At 39.9% G+C, this 18135-nt stretch overlaps 1 protein-coding gene and 1 long non-coding RNA gene across 21 annotated transcripts in view; one reads left to right on the top strand and one right to left on the bottom strand.

Annotated features, from left to right (window-relative positions):
* The window catches only part of PTPRK (protein tyrosine phosphatase receptor type K), a 328240-nt gene that overhangs the window by 211863 nt on the left and 98242 nt on the right, over positions 1 to 18135 (top strand). The window lies entirely within an intron of this gene.
* On the bottom strand, positions 5357 to 17082 carry LOC310841081. 2 transcript variants are annotated; one of them, XR_014562332.1, is made up of 3 exons: positions 16997 to 17082; positions 12101 to 12137; positions 5357 to 5593 (listed from the first exon to the last, which is right to left on the bottom strand). It is a non-coding gene; the product is annotated as an uncharacterized lncRNA (long non-coding RNA). The 2 variants fall into 2 exon arrangements; XR_014562333.1 differs by lacking the exon at positions 5357 to 5593 and adding an exon at positions 8502 to 8604.

The following is an 18135-nucleotide window of genomic DNA, read 5'->3' as shown; positions in this document are numbered from 1 at the left end:
TGATACTTCGCTAAGATGAGGGAATCTTCATTGCAGAGGACCTTGGGCATACATACTGGTGGTGAGCACAATGGCAGACATACTGTGAGCACGAGGACCACACACTGAATCAGAGTTAATCTATCCTAGGTTGGCCTGTCCACCTAGCACTCCTGTCCACCTAGCAGTTTGAAAGCACACAGTGCAAGTAGATAAATAGGTACCGCTCTGGCGGGAAGGTAAATGGTGTTTCCGTACGCTGCTCTGGTTTCAGTGTTCCGTTGCGCCAGAAGCAGCTTAGTCATGCTGGCCACATAACCTAGAAGCTGTCTGTGGACAAACACTGGCTCCCACGGCCTATAGAATGAGATGAGCATGCAACCCCAGAGTCATCAGCGACTGGACTAATGGTCAGTGGTCCCTTTAACTTTATTAGCCATATTGAGCTTTTTTTTAGGAGGACCCCCAAAATGGTGAGCTTATCTGTTTTGATCTTAGCTCCTAGTGTTATATGACATAGATAGCCAAAATCAGAAAGCTGCTTTGGGAAAATACCTCGTGGGGTTAAATGCTCTACAACAGGGGTGAGAAGAGGCAATAGTTGATTTATGGTAGACTGCCTGCTTTTTCTGGTTGTAAGGAATGCTGGCCTAAGTGGATTTTTATCTAATTGCTTTGAAATAGTTTACAGTAAGTGATTTGTAAATGGAATTAAATATAATCCTGCTACTTACATTCTTAATCAGAAATGCATACTCATATCACTTAACAGTTAAGGCATGACTGACCTTTGTGGAGAGATCCTGTTAAGGGAGTCTTGCTTAGTAAATTAAAAGCATGCCAGTGGACATGGGCATAGCCAGGATTTTTGTTTTTGGGGAGCAGAATCTCAGTTTGCTATGTATTTTTATTTATTTATATTGATTTAGGGGGGCAGCTGCCCCTCCCTGTCCCCCCTGGCCACACCCATGCCAGTGGACCCATCAAGTGCAGTGTTGTGTGTGTAACAAGGTGTGTAACAGATTGATTGTACTTAACAGGGCTTTATCTTAAGTGTGTCAAGAAATGCATGCAATTAAAGCCAATGGGTTTTGAAAGTGCTACATTTTGAATGGATGGTGTCCATTCTCTCAATCGCTCCACTTGCCAGCTACACTGAGGAATAAGAGGCTTTGATCTCAGTACACAGTACACAGCACGGGGATCTGGTTAATAGCTGTAATCTCAAGCTAGCTGTGGCAACACACAACTGCTTAGAATGGAGTTTCACTGTGTCATCTGCTAAGCCATTGCAGTGACTCAAACTGTGATGCTATATTGCTATGGTAAGCAAATACCTTGATGCAGATGCTTTGGATCATGGTACAAGTGATTAGTTTCCTTTTTCTCTTTGCAATTTTGGGTAATTTTTAAAAAGCCATTTTTATTTAAAAATTCCTAAAATAAAACTGGCAACTCCATATTTAATCAAAATGCTTTTTATAAACAAACTGCCATTCCTGCCAGATATTGTCATGATTTTTACTGACACTTGAAAATGTTTCATATATTTCATTTGCATTTCTGCTCAATTCTCTCCAAAGTCAGGAAAGTATGATTGTGATGACAAAAACTAGTTTTCAACACTTTGCCAATTTTTACCCACACAATGAAGATTACTAGAAAAATTTAACTCCAGCAGAAATTGGAATAAATTGTTTCCAACCATCTCATGATGGAAATAAGGGAACAGGTTGAAAAGAAGTACAAATTATCAACGGCAGGAGTTCAAAATCTATATCTTTAATTATCCTCAACAATTGACAGTTTTCACAGCTGAAAGCAATAATTTCTGAATATGCACATTATGTAATTGTGTAGTATACCCCTCATATATAGTTTCTTATCTTAGTTTAGATTTAAGCATTATGAAGTTCAGTTACTGCTGCAAATAGCATCAGAAAAACTGCTTAATACTGCAGCTGTAATTCGCTTCCAATGTATTTTGCAAGACCACGTGCTTAGTATTTCTTACTAAGTAACTGCTGTGCCTTTGCAGGTTGGCTGTGTGGACGTGATTACCACACACCATAGCCAGCTGATCTAGGAACATTACATCTGATATGACATTAGATAGTTACATTGCATCTGGGGTGTGAAGGTTTCTCTGCGGCTGATGTGAGGATTAAATGTAGCAGAGTACACAGTGTAGGGAAAAGGACGATATCTCTTAGTGTGAGTTCCAAGAAACCAACCACTTGTGGTGAGCTTCCTGGTCTGTGAAAAGAGTTGGACTTGTGGCTTAGTATAATGGAACAGCCCTATGTATTGTGCCTAGCTGAGTCAATCTCCCCCACCCCTGCCAATTGGCTGGAGAAGGCGGGAGAATAAGGGAATTTGCAGCCTCCTGCTCATCATCATGCAACCAGTGCCAAGCTTCTTTGAGACTCTGCCAGGTACTCCTGGAGTTGCCATCTACTCTGGAGTTGAGTGCAGGACTCCAGGGCTGTTGCTGCCAGGTTGGATGGCTGAAACAAATGTTATTTCCTGGATAAAAGCTGCTAGCTTTATTTATCCACAATTCTTTTTGGAAGGAAGGGCAAAAGATCAACCTGGCTAATATTTAAGCCATGATCAAAGGCAGGAGAAATGCTTGAGTAAGCACAGTGTCTTCCAGCTTGAATATACGAGCACTTGAATTTTGACAGACTTCAGTTCTCACTGCACAGAAAGGAGGCAGAATGAGTTGTTTTGGCATTTCATGGCACCGTGTTATCTTTGTTGTAAGTTGTGAAACTATTTTGGGTACCATAGTAATTAATGTTTAAAAACGGTGGGCTCTGAATGCTTTTTGAAATAATGGAAATGACATATATTGCTTTGTTAATTTTAAATTTAAAAAATGTCTCTTTCATTTAAGTTGGCTTAATCTTATTGATGCCACCAGTAGGATTAAAGTAGTTTTGGAATCATATAATCATAGAATTGTAGAGTTAGAAGAGACCCCGAGGGTCTTGTCCAACCCTCTGCAATGCAGGAACCTCAACTAAAGCACCCAGGACAGATGGCCATCTAACCTCTGCTTAAAAACCTCCAGTGAAGGAGATTCCACCACATTCCACTCTCAAAGAGCTCTTACTGTCAGAAAGTTTTTCCTGATTTTTGCCGGAATCTCCCTTCTTGTAATATGAATCCATTGGTTCAGGTCCCACCCTCTGGAGGAGGAAAAAACAGGCTTGTTTTCCCTTCCATGTGACAGATATCTGAAGATGGCTATCGTATCTCCTCTCAGTCTCCTCTTATCCAGGCTAACCTGCCCAACTCCCTCAACTGTTCCTCATAAGGCTTGATTTCCAGACCCTTGATCATCTTGTTTGCCGTCCTTGGTACACATTCCAGCTTGTCAACATCCTTCTTAAAATTGTGGTGCCCATAACTGGACACAGTACTCCAAGTGGGGCACTTCAGACTAAAACAGATATACACAAAATAAAGTATTTGTATATTTTGAACATGCATTTGTAACTGTTTCCCCTAAACATGGGTCGAATAAGAGTTTTTGCAAACAATACAGGAGACCTGACATTGCAAGTTTTCTCTTTTAACCCTTTAGTTGAAGAAAACCAAAAAGCTTGTAAAGTATGGCTGATACAGCATGTAATCTTATTTCTGTAATGTCTCCAACATATTCTTCTTGTCCACTGAGACAAGTAGAAAGAGAGAGCTGGGGGTCTACATTTTACATCTGAACACTGCCCCAAGACTGCATACCAAGTTTCATTCCACTATCTCAATTTCCAATGTAGACATCACATTACTGCCTCAAGGGAGATAAAGCATTATAAACAAATGGAATGCCAAACAGGTGACTTGAATCAAAGGCCTCACTGCGCTTGTCCCAATTCTTGTTCCTCAACAATGTGCTTAAACAAGTTTCTTTGATAACATCAAACAGAACCATATAATACCTACAGAAAGTGCCTGTGGATCTCTAAAGAAACCTAATAATAAAGATCTGTAGGATGGCTCTACTCACAGGAAACAACAACAAATGTACTCTCCAGGTTATTTAATTAAATGGTTGCATGCAGTACAGGCCACTTGCCTCATTCTGTACCAAACCTTTCCAGTTCTGTGGAAGCCTAAGGCTCCCAGGGGAAGCAGGTAGTGTCTAGTCTACAAGAGAAGTTGCCTCTGCAGGGTGCTAGAGCCAGTGGAAGTCTGGAGGGGCTATCTTGACAAGGGTAGTCAATGTGGTACCCTATAGTGGTTGGACTTCCTGTCATCTCCAGACAGCATAGATGATGGGAGTTCTAGTCCAGAAACATCTGGATGGTCCCGAGTTGGCTGCCCCTGGCATGAGGGATGAATGAGCATTTATTTGGACTCCCCTGCTCAACACCTGAGGGTCCCAGTCCTGCCACTCACCACCTGGCCTAGGATGAGACCTGACAGGCTCCATAAATGACTGCTGCTGCCGCTGCTGTTGCTAAGAAGAAAGGGCTCCGTTTTTGTTGTGTGTGTTTTTTAATTGCTGTTATTTTTTACCTATGTCATTTTCAACTGTGATATTAATGCTGTACAGTATTCTTAGTTTTAGATTTATGTGGAAATTGTTTTCCATCTGGTTGTGTATGTTTTTGATGTGGTTTATTTATTGTTTGACTTTTGTAATTGTGTAAAACTCGTCATGTTGTAAGCTGCTTTGAGCATTGTTTTTAACTGTGGAAAGGCGGCATGCAAACGTAGATGGTGATGATGATTTTATTAAGCAGGATTTATATACTGCTTAATCATCAAAACCTCTAAGGAGCTTGTAGAGCAGACAAGATTCAGGCTGAAGTTAAGAATTCATGTAAGACGTTATTGTGATTTGTGCACTTCGTTGCAGAACAATATTTATAAGTGTACTGGTTTTCATTTTTGTAAATATCTTGCAACATTCTCATTTCCTGCCTCTGTAGGATTGGTGCTGGATATTGTGCAGGCAGATCCCTGAATGTTTGTTCCAGATGAAAGGGCTGCTTGGAAGCGGCTCAGCGGTTGCTTGGGACTACATCTTCGCTGTGAAATAACTAAGCATGTAACTCTTCCAGAGTGACATGCATCTTAAGGAACATCCCTTTGAAATTCCATTTAGAAGTGGCTCTTAAGATAAGGCTATTACTGCATGTAATGCTTGACTATTGACTTTAATTAAGACATACATTTCTTAAGAGTCTTATGGAAGAACAGAAGGCATGAACCTTCTGGACTGCATTCCCTTGTGGGTGAGGTAATAAATCTGACTCTTACCTTAGTACAATAAGCAGTATTCCAACTATGCTGTCAGACGTTTACCACAAGCACACATCTACAGCTTCGCAGTCAAGCAATTTATTGCAGTGCAAGGGCAAAGTCTAGGCAGGCAAAAGGATTTGGGAAGAATGCAGACCGGGGGTGCTGAGGGGCAGTGGCTTGGGGAAGAAACGAAGGTTTGCAGAGCATTCTTCAGCCGCACTTCAAGTGTGCCTTTGCAGTGGAACAGACCGTCAGAAGAGCCCAGCAGTTTGGATCTTCTTTACATGCCCCCTTGCCTGTTGCCATTGCCACCTCTGCCATCACCTCAGGTTGGAGACAGCTAACAAGGCGGAACCTTTCCCAGCCAGGGGAGAAAGTGGGGAGTCATGGAGAGAAATAAAGGGAACAAGAGACAGGCAAAGGTTGGCAGGGTCCCTTTTCTTTTTAATTAAGATCTCATGCACCTGCTAAATATTTAGGATATGGATAAGTTTTATAAAATTAACAGGTTATTTGTCACACGTTCACCTGAAAAGTTTAAGAGAATGACAATTGCTGTTTGTTTTTCCGCTTTCCACTTTCTTGTGGGCAGGCCTCCTCTCAGAATTCCAGGGCATACATTTTAAATATATTTTTTAAAACTTCAAAATGCAGCACATACAGATGCAAGAAATTCCTCTGAATAAATCCTCTATTTCTGTTTATAAAGGACGATATTATTTATCTTGGTGACAGTCTTAAAGATAAATTCGCTGCTAAAATCAATTCAGGCTTTTGACATTACGGTGCTTGAAAGGTAGTCACTGACTGAAGGACAGCAAAGACAACTTTGTGGAATTCTATTTCTATCCCCCGCCTGATGAATCAAGAAAAGTTTCTCTCTCTTCTTCCCACCTCTCATAATTTCCCCCGATAACATTTTATCATTACAGAACCACATTGAGGTTCACAGATAGATGAGTTAAAGCTGATTAAGCCCAATTCTATCAGCGGTGGTCCATTCATCCTCTCCTTCCCTTCCCTTCCCTTCCCTTCCCTCCACTCCCTTCCTGCCCTCTCACACCCAGCAGCTATTTAATGGGCTAGGTTGAGTAAGATTTACATCAAGAGCAGGGGACTTAGGCTTGACTATTGCCATGTGCTGTCTTCTCCATCATAAGCACATACTCACAGCAAAATTGGGTGGGCATCTTGGGCACAAACAGTAGACTGCAGTGAATCACAAGTGGGGAGAGTGCTGTTATTGTGGGTTTCCCATGGGCATCTGGTTAGCCACTGGAGAACAGCATGTTGGACTATATAGGCCTTTGGGTTCATCCAGCTGGACTATTCTTATGTTAACAGTAGTTGCAGGACTGTTTTTTCACTGGTAAGTAGAGGCAGAGTGGGCAGGGCGGAGAACAGTTTTTCTTCTACCTGAAACACTCTGTTCCAGAAAAGCCATTGCCAGCTGGTCTGCTTTATGTTGTGTTTTTAAATAATGATGTATCTGGTTCTTAGGGGGGAATGCAATATTTATGCAGTTTTTGAGAGATTTGTATTCATAACTCTATAGTTTTGCCTTTGTTTCGCTTGCTTGGGTGGAAGTAGTGCTGGATTTGTTCAACCTGGATGCTGTTTATTCATTTTACTTCATTATACATAATACACTTGTGCTAGATCTTAAGGCCTATGTAGACTTTATACTCTGCTAGAGAGCTTATCAGCTTCTCTGCAGGCTGCTCAATTTGAATTTCAAAACTGGAAATGAATGAATTTGTGTTGCGCTTTTTGTGTTTTTGCTCCAAATTCCTCTCCTATTGGTATCATCACTCATGAATGAAACGCAAGTGTATAGATTGTTGTTTTCAATGGCTGAAGAGTTTCCGATACTGTTCTGATTGCCAGTTACTTCCACTTATTTCTTTTCTACTACATTTTTTTATGAGAAGGTTTGAGAAACAGTGGTAGGAATATATCACAAAAGTTTTGGAGTGGACAGTGCCAGTAATGCCTTCCATTTTTCAAACAGAGCAAGCATCTAATTGGTCTTGTCATTCTGCCTTTGGCCCTTGACATTAATATTATCCAATAAAACATATCTGCTGTCTTTGCAAGAGAGAAGGTAGACTAGCAATAATAGCAGGCTGAGCTGCATTTTGATCCTGGTGCCCTTTAATTGCAAACTTCCTCCCCTTGTTAAAGAACCCCCATAGGAACATATAGCAGTTTCCTTTGTTTTTCTTACATAATTTTTATATTATCTTAAACACTTAAGGGTTTCAAGTAGTTCTAAAGCAAAACAGACTGAGTTATTGGGAAGCAGCCACAGCACAATGAAGCAAAAGTACATTTGGTTTCCAGAATAATACTAATAGTGATACCCCAAAAATATTAAAAGTAATGAAAGACCTAGAGGGAAAATGCCTTCACTTGGCACCCAAAAGAGAAGAGAGCAGAGTCAGCATAGATAAACCTCTCAAGGCAAGAGCATTTCATAACAGTGATGTGCAAGCCCAAGGCTTGCTGTGTAGCAAATGCTCATAACACTAAACTATGATTCAGTGTTGCATGCAAATCATATTTACAATTGATGTTCAGGCCAAAGATATATATATAAAGCTTGATGATTCTGTAGTCTGAAACACAAAGTCAGTTGTACACGCATGCACTTATGAATCTAAATAGCAGCTGTGACAAACTTGCCCTAGAACTACAATGATTATGAGATGCAGAATATTTTCCCCCAGCATGCCACACACAACAGCTGTTTAGGGACATAACATTTGGGACAAAATTGAAAGTAGCAGAACTTAGCAGGATGAGCAGTAACATAGGACTAATTTGTTTAAGTTTGACAAATGCTTTTAGCCTTGCCCTTTAATATATAGCTTCTTGGGTAAGCTCTTGAGTGCTTTCCCTTAAATTACTGAACCAAAATTTAACTGCGTGTAGTGCTTTGTAATTATTTGGCTGAAAAGCTGGTGTGACCTTTAAGGAAAGAATGCATATGCAAAAATGGGCCTGATTTATTTAAATATTTTATACACAAACTATTAGGCAGGATAATATTTTACTTCAGGGGAAAGACTGGAGTGAAAGGGAACAGCTAATGACACAGCTTGGAGCCGCAGAATTCCATTATAAGACATTATCACAGCATTAGTGGGCTCTAATTTGGCATTATTAAATTTGAGGTAAGGAGATTTTTTTTTGTTTAAATGGTTAATTGTACTTTAATTTTTGGGACTGGGAGTAAAAATTATTCCATGCAGCTTATTATATCTTTGTTTTCCTTTCTCTGGAATAGAAATATTGTCCCCTGGTGTCCTATTGTCCTTGGAGGTGTCCAAAGCTTTCTGCTTCACTACCCCCCTGCCACATTTCCTAAGGAGAAAAGAAGGGCAGAGGTCAGGGCTTTTTTAAAAATCTGCGTTCATTTTGAGTACCTTCAACAACCTGTTGCCCTCCAGATATTGTAAGCTGCAACTCTAGGCTGGGCAAAGACTGTGTTTGAGGCATAGATTCAAAAAGAATAATAGCTAAGAGGCTATAACCAATTGACTGAGTGATCTCTTTTCGTGTGTAAGAGTCCTGGTCCTAGTATTTCAGATTAAACCTGGGATAGCTTAACCATGGTCCTCTCGAAGTTTCTGAACTACAGCTTCCAATCACTCCTGGCCTTTGCTTGTGCTGGCTAGGGCTGATGGGAGCTGCAGTTGAGCAACAGCTGGAGTACCACAGGTTAGGTGCCTCTGAATTAAAGGATCTTGGGTTGTACACTCTTAAGTCTGAGGAGGCAGGACAGGTTAAAATGGACGACTAGTGCTTTGTGTCCCTCTAATTTACTGTGTGCCTTTAAATTTCTGTTTGCCTGAAATCTGTTGGTCAGTGTAGGCAGTACTAAGCTAAATAGATAAACAAGGCAGTTTTATATGTTTCTCTCCAGGATAAGAGACTATCTGGGACATTTGCAGTACTCTACAGTTGGTTCTTTTCTTTATCCTAGTATTTCATGTTAAGTCAGCAAGGAAAGCAAGGGTGTGTTATGCTTTTGTGCCTGGCACAGAGTTTGGATTGTGACCATAATTGGACACAGTGGCTTATCTTTCATGGTCTGAATGGGTGCCAGCATTTTCTGCCACTCTTAACTATAAAAAGATTTGATGATTAGAGAATCTTTAATCCACAGTAGCAGATTTGGGTGTCTGCATTCAGCTAGAAGGGATTTCCCCCTGTGGCCGATGGAAAAATTGTAGGGAAGGACTGATTGTCATACCGAATAATATGTGCGTGACACATAGCACTTGCTTCCGACTTCTAAACAAAGAAAGTATACTGGATTTCTGCACATTAATTCTCCAGTGACTTCAGGCTACTGTTTCAAAATGAAGGTGGGCACTTCAGAAGGCCACTTTGCTCATTTTAATTTAGCCAATGGACCAGTGAAATAATGCACTGTGCTAGGAGCATCCCCTTGTCTTGTCAACTGTCTCCCCCCCAACCCCCCAGCAGCCCAAAAGATGCAGAAAGAGAGAGCACACACTCACAGTCTTTACTTTTCCAAACTATATGCATACAAAAACAGATTCCATAGAATTAACCTTTGAAAGCACATTGGGTAGTTGTTGGGCTAACAGGTCAGTGCAACAACTCCCACTAGTTCATTCTGGCCAGCAGAAATACGTGGGCTGTTGGAACAATCACTTTAGGACAGCATTGAATTCCAGTCATAGAGCTGAAAGAGGAACTGGGACAGAGCACTACTCTTGCAACTTCCTTCTTCGGCTTGATATACTTGTTGAGGAGGAAGGTAACCACCATGATCAAGGAGGCAGGGAGCATTTGAATTCAACTGAGCTCAGAGGTTTTGCAGCAGAAGTCATCAATGGTGTTGCTGTGCCCACATGTGTTGCATTGGCAATAATGCATTTGTGTGCTGATATGCACGTGCTGCAGAGCCCTATGCAAGTGGACTACGCTGTCCTCAAGCTACTCTTGAGAGTCCTGTGACCTGACTGGAAGGTGTTCTGACCTGCGTTGGAACTTGTATGTATTTAACAGACCTTTTCCTCACAAAACAGAAGGGGAAAAAACAGATTAATTAAACTCAGGAAATTAAATATCTGTAACTTTTGATCAAAATAGGAACCTAAAGCCCAGTAATGAAAAGACGGGTTCTTAAATAACATGCACACACAAAACCCTTGATCAAATTTAGATAGAATTAATTAAGGATATAATATTCTGTCACTAAGCTATCTTGAAGCTTTTGACCTAAGTTGCAATTTAATTTCAATACTGTTGATATTGAAAAATTCCTCACAGTTGGAGAAACTAATGCAGCTTGGCATTGTTAACACTTCTTGCTGGGCTCTCCTACTGGCCTTCTATATTTAGGATTAGCAAGACAATTGTTGCCATAGCGTGGATTTATCTGATGACACACATATTGCATATTAAAATAAATAGCAAGATGCTGTTTTCATTTCCTCCAGGTTGCCCACTCCCACCCCTCCAGATCCATACAAAACTAATGTACTCGACTGGTTTAAAGCTTTCAAAAAATACATGGGCGGAAGTTGTATCTCTGGGGAGGACGGTGGGTGAAGCGGCCAAAGGAATGTCAAACATGACCATTACACAGCAAAATGTGTGCTTAAATATGCTGAATTTCTAAGTCATTAAATGCAGTTAAAATATCTAGATTATATTGTCTCTTTAGCAGCAAAGCACTTTGGCTGCCTCAGCTCTAAAAAAAGTCAGAGCTACAGCACTGCATGTGCATCTGGTCACTATTTTCTCCCTCTCCACTGCAAAGTGAGATGTATCTGTGAATCACATTACTGCATGTCACCATAGTTACTCAGGTGCCCACTCCATGCAACTGAAAAACTACTCTCATTGTGTCTACAGTGTGTTGAAGCCACCTAAAATTACCTAGCCACCATTTACTGTGGTAACATCTGATGTTTGTTTCTTTGAATAGATATATTTGAAAGAATGGCTCCATTTTAAAGGTGTTCTTTCTTCTACAAGATGCATGTGGAGCATCTAACATGAATTCCTAAACTGTAGTTTCCTATAAGAAACATTCAATAAGCTGTGTGTTTGAATACCATTACCCCTCCTGCTGCTTAAGACACTCTCTCAATTAGAAAACTCGAATTCTGTATCCATCCTGACAATCTGCTTTGTTTCTCATCATATTTATGTGCCAGCTGTTCATGACTTTGACAAATGATGTCATTACCCAAGATGGTTGGTCCCCATTTATCTTTATTGCTGTTATGCAAAGTGTCCAGAACAAGAAACTAGTAAGTGCTGACTGGATCTTTAATCTGGAAGGCTATGGTTGGTTACCACCATATAGGGCCACATAGTACCTCACTGAAGAACACTACATTTGGGAAAGCTATTTAAAAGTTTGTAAAAGTCAAGTAAATATGTATATGATGATGCGATTCAAATAGTACAATTAACAGATGGCAGGGACAATTGTGTATTTATATTTCTGGGGAACAACATTTGGCAGATATAATTATTTTACAGGTGTTAACTGCCCTTTTATTAAGAAATGGTACATAACAATAGATGCTTCATAAAGTCAACAATTTATCGTCTCTTTTCATATCCCTTCCATTGAAACCTCCACAGCTAAATCCAGCATATGCAAGTGTACTTTCAGGTTTGAAACAACAGAACTGAAGAATAGGTGTTGAATAATTTTCACACTTGAGAAAAGCGCCCATGTCTTTCTTTTTTTTAAGAAGTTAACAAGTTACAAAGTACCCATAAGTACAAGCAGATGGATTTTGTGGGTCATCAACAGGTAGAGAGAACTAGTCTGGTTTTGACATAGAAGCTGAATTAATACGAATACCTTTACATTTGACGCCTTGGCATTCACCTTCTTCTCCCTGCATTGAAAAGCATATAGTAGAATTTATAGAGATATGGAGGTCAGCAGCAATCCTTTGTTCAGAAAATCCTGCACTGCTTCATCATGTATCTGTCTTTGTGGGCATATTCTCCTTCATGCTTTACAGACCACTAGTCTTCGACAATTGACATTGGAAATCAGGTGACAAGTCTGCTGTCATGTACCTTACTAAGAAAATACCCTCTATAGTCAATGGGAAATGAAGGAAGATACCTTAATCAGAACATAGGTTATCCTGAATGATTACAGTACAACTAGAATCCTATGATATGGCATATTTAGGCTAACCATTCACAGTCCACTTAGACTAGAGTAGTCTCATTTAGTGTTGCCACAGCATATAAATGGATTTGTCCTTGGAAGATAGCATGAAATTCTTATCATAATTCTTATCATAATTGCCCATTTTTAGATATGAGTTGATAGTGCTTTTTTAATAGGGTTGTTAACCTATTAACTATTTTAGTTGATGAAGCAGTAAAAAGGCAGTTGATCAATCAGCTAAATTTCATATTACCAAAGCCCAATATCAGTGCTTTTTAAAGATATTGAAGGAAATGTAGCATGACTTGAAAACAAGAGCTATCATCATAGTTAGAACAAAAGTCCATTTTAATCCCCCCCCCCATACTGTATTGCAATTAGGGATTAATGAATCAGTCTATTTTTCATCTCTCTTGCTTCTGCAGGTGCTCATCCTAAACCTGTTCAATCCCAATTCCACTAATATGCAACTTAAAAAAAATATCATGAAATTTACATTTCACTATATATTTTTAAAGGGACGCGGGTGGCGCTATGGGTTAAACCACAGAGCCTAGGACTTGCCGATAAGAAGGTCGGCGGTTCGAATCCCCACGATGGGGTGAGCTCCTGTTGCTTGGTCCCAGCCAACCTAGCAATTTGAAAGCACGTCAAAGTGCAATTAGATAAATATTCTCTGGCGGGAAGGTAAATGGCATTTCCGTGTGCAGCTCTGGTTCGCCAGAAGCGGCTTAGTCATGCTGGCCACATGACCCGGAAGTTGTACGCCGGCTCCCTTGGCCAATAAAGCGAGATGAGTGCCGCAACCCCAGAGTTGGTCACGACTGGACCTAATGTTCGGGGGTCCCTTTACCTTATATATTTTTAAACTTACTTTCCCTAAGAATTCACATTTCTAAATCTATTTTATTACATTGAAACTGCAGAAGACTGCACCACAGCATTTTGAAAAGTGTAAAATCCAGAGGCAATAGTAAAGTTCCAGTTCCCTCATAAGTTCTGGACGTGAGTCAAGTCAGTTCATGCATTGCAGAGGGTTGGACTAGATGACCCTCGGTCCCTTCCAACTCTACATTTCTATGATGTCAGAATCCAGAAAAATTGAATTGCGAAAGCATCCCTAATTCCATGAATACAACAGAACCAACATAGTCTTAAATACTAAACATGTGTGAGCCCCACATCAGCCCCACTGATGATAATTTCATTTCACCAGTTGTCCCTGTTAATTCATCAACAAAAACTTTAAGTAATTAGGGCTGTAATCCTGTGCCCACTTACCTTGAATATGCATATATAGTATAGCACTATAAGGTTATTAAAATATATATCCAATAGTATATGTCCATATATCCATTATAAATATTAGGTATCTAGTAATTATCCAGTTACTTACCCCATCCCCCTGAAAGCAATTAATTCTAGTATATCCATTGGTCCTGGGTTTTTCCTAATATATGATAGCACACCGCCTATGAGAATTATGAGATGTGTGGGCTGGGTGATTTGTAAAGTAGCAAAATATATTAGAGGGATGGTGAAAGTTACATGAATAGTTCATGTAAATCCATGAACTATTTACGCATGTTACATTGCTCATATAAGCTAAAAAAGTGCAAAAAGAGCACTTCTGTGTGAAGCTCTTAGAAATAGTAGAATGAGTAATAATGCAGTAGCATTATTCCCTCAATTTTTGTCTCAAATATTTGTGTGCCTGCAAAACATAGCACTTGGAAATTCCTTTAGCATTTCGGTAGGTGGGTGCTTTGGAGCTTACCATATCATTACAAGATAGCCAGGTGTTGTATGTTCTTTATTTCCAATAAAGCAAGGGTCAGTAATCTGTGGCATTTTGGATGCTGCTAGACTCCCAACTCCTATCGTTCCCATGCTGGGACTGATGTGCATTGGAGTTCATCAACATTTGGAGTGCCACAGGTTTCTCACCCCTTGTAGTAAAGTCTGAAAAATAATTTGCCCTTTACATTAGCAATCCACTGGGTATGGAAAACAATGATGTCTATAACTATTAGTTAGGCGGCAGGAGGAATAAAGCATTTGTGGGTTTTTAAAGTGTTTAGGTTTGTCTAGCGCCTACTTAATTTGGGTACCCAATGCCTTGGCAGAAGAAAGCTGGCGGTCCACATGTTATTATCATTGAAATAAAGGAAAGGGTAATGTTCCTTGATTACATGTGTTTTACTCAAATTATTTGGTCTATAGCCAAAGAGTTACTTTAGGGCCCAGTGGCATTTGTTGTTGTTGAACTAGCAGAGTTACAAACTCCTTTTTAAATTTCCCTTGCATTTCCAAAGCCGCTGTTGTTGTGTAGTGGTGGGTTACTGGTCAGAATCTCTGGGCCCTTCCTGGGCTGGTAGAAACACTGCTCTAGATCTTGGGACCGTGCTGTTTGTCTTAAAATTCACCCTGTCCAAGGCAGGGTGTAGAGAGGCTACCTTGCCCTTGCAGCTTGTAAAAATGCCAGCCAGAAGTTTTAATTCAGACTTTCTGCTGCAGTTTCCCCATCTAAGCACTTGGAGGAAAAATGCCAAGCATCAGTCAGAGCTCTTAATGGGCCTGGAAAGCAGTGTGAAGAGAGCAGTGTTGGAGCTTCGAACAAAAGGAAATTAACTTGACCCAAAACTCTGTGTTTTAACTACATCCATTCAGTACTTCCCTCTCTCCCCCATCTCCCGGATATTTGATATTCTTGGTTTTGAAATACAAGGGAGAGGGCTGCCAGCAAAACTTTGTCTCATTTTCTTTGACTGGAAATCACAGAAGCATGTTAAATGAGGAAAAAGGATTTGGTTTCACAGACATGTCTTTATGTTTGGCCTGTGACTCTAATTTGAATTGTCCCAAAGGAGGTTTATATGTCTTGCAGAAAAGAGACCAGTTTTCAAGCAAAAGAAGGACACAATTGTTTTTTGCACTTGAACATGATTTTGCTCCGTTCTGTTTACAGTGGAAGACAGCATGACCCACTTTTCTGACTCTGGTGGCAATATGATACTTGAACAGAAACTACAGATTTTTTTTTTTTAAACTAAGCCACCTAAATTATGTTGATTATAATATCAAACAAATGTTTGGGTAATGCAGTTATGAATAATTATGAATAATTTACCATGGAACAACTTTCATTAGTGGCTGTGACACCTTCCCACATATAGACACTGACTGACTAATCTCTGTCTCCTAATTCCTGTGTTTGGAATACATATGGGAGTTGGTACCGTGTGGGGGCGTCTTATATATGGTAAAATACGGTACATACATTAATGCAATTTTGCCCAATCTACATATTTTTATAAAGCAGTTTTCTGTAATACAGTTTTGTGTGCTATTTTCAGTAATATATGCACACTTTACCATTTTTGCATGTATTACTTGGCTGGAAAGCTACTTTTCAAAATTCAGAGAAGTGTGAATTCTGAAGGAATGGCATATTGTTTCAGAAAGTGTTTTATATAGGTTTGCCTTTAATTGCAAACTGAATCAGTTTTCTCATCCATCAAAAGTGTCTGCTGAACCTTAGGAAATGATTGCATTTGCATGTCTCTTTCTGGTCCAGGATCCACAGAGACACCAAGTCTCAGAACACATGCAGATGGCCACCAGAAAGAAGTCTATATTGCACTCTGGGGTCTTCCTTCCTTCCTGTTAAAAAGCATGTGGTTTTGTGTTATCAGAATCAAGCTTGTGGGTTGCAGCTTTCTAGAAAAATGGTGTAAAAGTGCAACATTGATTTGTTTATGATTTTCTGCAAACCCTCGTATCTGCTTACAAAATATGCTTATGTTGAACAAAGCTCTTCCTACTGTATGTAAAAATTAAGTTATTTAGCATATGGTATGCGTTGGTTGATTTGATATGTTTCGCCTCACATTTGGCACTTCTCAAAATTCAGAAAAGATATGCAGATTAATTCATGAAAGCAAACGTGCATGTTCCCTCTGGTATATTTTAAATTAGAGATCAGACCTCCAGGTTGTATTCAATGCAATTTTCACACAAGTTTGAGCCTCCTCCACTGCAAAACAAATATTGGATGCAAAAACAAAAATGGCCAGCAATTGATACAGATGGCAAGATTTCCCCTGATAATGACTATGCCAGATTTCTTAGAAACAGTTAAATAACTCTTGTGTCGTTCACCTCTAAGTGCATGATGTGCACTCAGTTTTCTCATAACTTCCAGTCAGAATCAGTTGATCCATTCCCACCCATCTGGCACCCAAGTCATGAAGCTGCTCTAAGTGGGCAAAGATGTGGGGGAAAGGAAACTGCATGTCTTCTCCATGTTGGGACCCATGAGCCCCAAAACATGCCTGGAAGTCTTCTCACTCCAGTTGTGATGCTTTGAGTCACATGTTGCATCATTCCCCCCCAACCTAGTGCCTTCCAGATATTTTTTAATACAACTCCCATCCCTCCCACCCAGACTGATGAGAGCTGTTATTCAAAACATCTGGAAGGCACAGTGCTGGGATAAATTGGTTTGGAGCTTCTTCTTTTCCACATTTCCCTTAATATATGAACCAGCAGTCAGTGTGCTAGATAGAATACCTGATTTTCTGGTCTCTTCAGGCCCGATGGTTATATAATTTGAAGACTGACACTTAGAAGCAGCAAAGATGTAGCAGCTTTGGGGGGGGGGGAGGGTGCGGAATTGATGCTGCCCGACTCAATTGCTTCCTAATGTTAAAGACAAACTAAATACCTTAGAGAAATAATCTCAGAAAATGCTTGTGCCATTTACAATTCAAGCAAAGCTTTTCTGGCGTTGGTTTGTGTTTCCTGTCACATTTTTTGTTTCTTTGCTGTTTCATTTTCATGCTTGTTGACATGCTCATTCACATTTTATTACACCAGATAGGTTTGATTCATCTGGAGGAATGAGTTTAAAGAGGTCACACCTTATAATCATGCTAGCATTTCCACTCGTTGAAGGCTATATATTTTCTTTTTAATTTAAATGCTGGAAAATGCTCTCGGATTACTACACCTAAGCTGAGGAAATCAATGGAATTTATTATCAAGGGATGTCTAATCTCCACAGCTAATACAAGACTGCACAGCTATTGATTACAGGTGAGGGATACACAAACTGTTAATCATGAATGGAGGCTGCAGAATAAACATACCATCAGATAAACAGACAAGTAATTGCCAACAGTGCAGTTATATCTTTGTCTCTTTGCTCTGTCTCTGCAGCAGGGACAAATACATTTTGCATGCATAAGTATATGCGTTAAAATATATCGATGATCCCCTGGTTTCTGTTGAAGCTATGATGAGACTGCTGATCTTAACAGTAAGTCCCCTAGATCCATAAAGTTAATTAATAATAATAACTAACGATAATATCCATAAATTAAGTCAGGTGTTTTCTTTGGCTCCCCACAGCCAGTAACAGATTTACTCCTTTCACCTGGAAAAAGGAGAAAACAAAAAGCTAATAGTTTTTCACAAACTCAGAAGAAAAAGAAAGGTATAGAACCACTTCACTTCTTATGTATATTTTAGGTAGGTGATTCCTTGGTTTTCATCTCACCCCTGAGATACAGTTATGTAGAATTGGTTGCATGTTGGCATACTGGGTCTGTATGTATGATACATTCTAAACTTAGCAACCATGGAATGATGCGCAGTCCACTTGTGAATCAGGAACAGGTTAAGCAACAGGAAGGAAAGAGTAGGAATAA

This window comes from Podarcis gaigeae (genome assembly GCF_964106915.1).
Source record: "Podarcis gaigeae genome assembly, chromosome: 3".
Lineage (NCBI taxonomy): Eukaryota > Metazoa > Chordata > Lepidosauria > Squamata > Lacertidae > Podarcis > Podarcis gaigeae.
Note: the sequence above shows the minus strand (reverse complement) of the source record. Positions and strands in the feature narration are given on the sequence as shown.